Genomic DNA, 4,118 nt, shown 5'->3' with positions numbered 1-4,118 from the left:
CACCTGACTGTGGGCCCATACTGGATTAACCTGAACTAAAATAACTTCTGGAATGGTTTCAGGATCCTTAAGTCCCTCATGGAGGAGAACTAAGAAATCTCCCTGGCCCTTTAGCTTAACTACATGGTAGCACCTAGATTAGCTAGCAGGTTCCTGTCCAAGATTTGCACAGGGCATTCAGTAATATACAGGAACAAATAAGTCAGACCTTTAGTTCCTACTTTACAGGTCAGAGGCTCCAGAAACTACTTTATATTTCCTTCCCTGACAAGTCTTTGATATTATACTCTGTTTTAGAAGAGAAACCTTCTTGGTAGTCAACAGAGAGTATGTGAGTCATGTCAGCTTTCTCCCTCTTGTATTTTTAGAGTAACCTGGGGCCTCCTGGGAGAGAGCAATTTTCTCCGGTGTCAACTGGGAAGTCCCCTGGACAATCATCTGCTGTCAATGGGAGCTGAAAGGAATTTGATTTTCCCTGAGCCTCACCCCTCTGGGGATGGATTGGATACTCCAAATTCCAGTGACTCTTTTGCTTTCCATATGTACACTGCTTAGGCCCTAACTTAACTGGTGGTCTACTGTTGGTCCCACACTGAGGACCAGGGTTAATCACCTGTGGTAGCTTCCTTTATCCTACTGGGATTACTTGGAGCAGACTAGAGAACAATGGCCAATAAAACTACCTGCCTTTTTATTTTTGTCATCATTTTCTGCCATGTCTTTGTTTTTGAAAACCTTAAAGGTAGACTCTCTACCAGCTGACATGAATTAGTCTTGGGACAAATAGCTGAATTTTGCAGTTTTTTCCAGGCTTCCAGAGTACTCTAGAACTACCTGATTTCCCTGAGCTTCAGAGTCCCAAGAAGTATACTGCCTGAGACACTCTCAACTTTTATAGCAAAGCAGAGGGGCTTTTTTCTGCTTCCTGCTGTGTATCTCTCAGATTACTTAAATTTGTGGGAGGCCTCACTATTTCTTACATGCCTTTTATTTTATTTTATTTTTTATTTATTTGACAGGTAGAGTTATAGACAGTGAGAGAGAGAGAGAGAGAGAGAGAGAGAGAAAGAAAGGTCTTCCTTTTGTTTCACTCCCCAAATGGCTGCTACAGCCGGCGCTGCGCCAATCTGAAGCCAGGAGCCAGGTGCTTCCTCCTGGTCTCCCATGTGGGTCAGGGCCCAAGCACCTGGGCCATCCTCCACTACCTTCCCAGGCCACAGCTGAGAGCTGGACTGGAAAAGGAGCAACTGGGACTAGAAACTGGTGCCCATATGGGATGCAGGTAGAGGATTAACCTAGTGAGCCACGGCGCTCTTGCATGCCTTTTAAAACACGGAACATTTGAGATCTCATCCTACCATTCCTCCCTTTTGCAAAACAAGTCCAGGTACAGGATGATGTTATAATTAAAAGACTCACTGTTCTGGCCATTTTTTCAGCCAGACTTGATTTTATGAAAGAATATCTGTTTCTTTGTCATTGGAGCTTATCCAAATAGCTTTCAGTAAGATAAAATACACCCTAAGGGGCTATCTCTATATAATCATTATTACCCATGTTTCTTAATAATTGCCTCCAACTCTCTAGGGGCTCTTAGTTTGGGATTATGGATGTACTTCCTGGTCCACCGATAGCCCCACTGTCTTTCACAATAAAGTTCCTCTCCTGTATTTACCCTTACTAATAAAGAAAAACCCTGATCATCCAAAATACAAATTTCCCTATTGTTTTCTACATATTCCCTGTGGATGTCTTCAGACTAAATAAAATAATACTTTCCAAAAATACAAAGGAAGGCTGAGGAACTGATTCAGACCAAAGGAGATATATAGAGATATAGATATATATTGATATATACATATATATAGAGAGAGATCTCATATATATATGTATGTATATATATATATATGTATATATATATATATGAGACAAAAAAGTAAAACATGTAGGTGAACACAAAAAGTTGTAGGTGCATATTTCTATCTATAAGTTAGTCAGAAAAGGCTATATACTATAACAGGCAGAAGGGATAAATAATTGGAATATAGGGTATTTTTAAAGAGTAAAACTATACTGTATTTGATGGTATAATGGTGGGTACTTATCCTCACATATTTGTAAAAACCTATCAATGTGCATTATAAAAAGTATACTGTAAACTCTGTATTTTCATTAATAGTAACATGTGTGTTGTGGCAGGCATTTAGACTAGTGGTTAAGATGCCTATGTCACATATCAGAGTACCTGGGTTTGGTACTTGTCTCCAGCTTCCTGCTAATACAGAACCTGGGAAGCAACAGTGATGGCTCAAGTAATTGGGTTCCTGCCACCCAGGTAGGTGATCTGGACTGATTTTTGACTCCTGGCTTTAGCGCAGTCCAGTCTTGGCCACTGCAGGTATTTGGAGAGTGAACCAGTAGATGGGGACTCTGTCTCTCAATGCCTCTCCCTCTCTCTCCTTTGCTCTCTTCTCTCTCTATCTCTCTGTCTCTGTCCAACCCACTCATCCTTCTGCCTCTCAAATAAATAAAAATTTAAAGATAATAATGTGTCAATATTAGCTCATTGGCTGTAACACTTGTACAACACCAATGGAAGTTGTTGTTGGAACAAAGTGAAAAGAAGTATCTGGGATTTCCCTGTACTTTCCATTCATTTTTCTGTCACCCCAAAACTACTCTAAAAACTAGTGTCTTTTAATTAACAACAACAGCAACAAAACCTGACAGCCAAATGAAACACTTGATTATTGACCTGGAAAAACATTTTTATCTTGCTATACAGAATAGTACTGGGATAATTTGTTAACTTTGAATAAGGATTGTAGATGAAATAATAGCATTATATCAAAAGTGTGGTATTATATCAATGTTTCCCAGTTTTTATCATTATACTATTGTTGTAAAACAGAATGTTCTTTTTCTTTTTCTTTTCTTTTTTTTTTTTACAGGCAGAGTGGACAGTGAGAGAGAGAGAGACAGAGAGAAAGGTCTTCCTTTGCCATTGGTTCACCCTCCAATGGCCGCTGGGGCCGGCGCGCTGCGGCCGGCGCACTGCGCTGATCCGAAGCCAGGTGCCAGGTGCTTATCCTGGTCTGCCATGGGGTGCAGGGCCCAAACACTTGGGCCATCCTCCACTGCACTCCCTGGCCACAGCAGAGAGCTGGCCTGGAAGAGGGGCAACCGGGACAGAATCCGGCGCCCCGACCGGGACTAGAACCCGGTGTGCCAGCGCCGCAAGGCGGAGGATTAGCCTGTTGAGCCGCGGCACCGGCCAGAATGTTCTTTTTAAATATTTATTTATTTATTTATTTTGAAATTCAGAGTTACAAAGAGAGAGGAGGAGACAGAGAATGAAAGAGATCCTTGATCTGCTGGTTTACTCCCCAGATGGCTGCAACAGCCAGTACTGGGCCAGGCCAAAACCAGGAGCCAGGAGCTTCATTCGGGTCTCCCAGGTGGTGGCAGGGGCCAAAATGCATAGGCCATCCTCTGCTGCTTTTCGCAGGCCATTAGCAGGGAGCTGCATTGGAAGTGGAGCAGCCAGGACATGAACCAGTGCCCAAATTGGATGCCCACCATGTCATAATGCAAGCCTCAGAAAATTCTTGTTTTTAGGAAATATACAATTAAGTTTTAGGAATTAATGAGGTATCATGTGTGCAACTCAGTCAACTCAGGGAAAAACAGTAATGTGGATAGGAAGAAATAATGCAAATCTGATAAAATGTTAGCATTCAGAGGATCTGGGTGAAGAATGCATGAGAACTTTTTGTGCTTATTGGAGCTTCTCTGTCAATCTGAAATTATTTCAAAATAAATTGGAAAATTAAAACAACTAAGGGAAAGGGCATGTAAGGAAAGATCGCTGTTGCTATGTTATGGAGACAAGATAAAAATGCACAAAAATTGGGGAAAACTGCACTACAGAATTTCAAGACAGATTGTGTGCTGGAACTGAGCCCATAGAAAACCTGTACATGTATTGAACGTGTATTGAAGACTCAGTGGGATCAGTGAACTTTGCGTTCAGCTACTGTTAACAAAAAGGGAAACAACTCGCATATGAACCAATCTACTGCTGTGTTCACTGTTAGCATGCCTTTGTTTACCAATTC

Source organism: Oryctolagus cuniculus, chromosome 13, assembly GCF_964237555.1.
Source record: "Oryctolagus cuniculus chromosome 13, mOryCun1.1, whole genome shotgun sequence".
Lineage (NCBI taxonomy): Eukaryota > Metazoa > Chordata > Mammalia > Lagomorpha > Leporidae > Oryctolagus > Oryctolagus cuniculus.
This window is presented reverse-complemented; position numbering follows the sequence as displayed.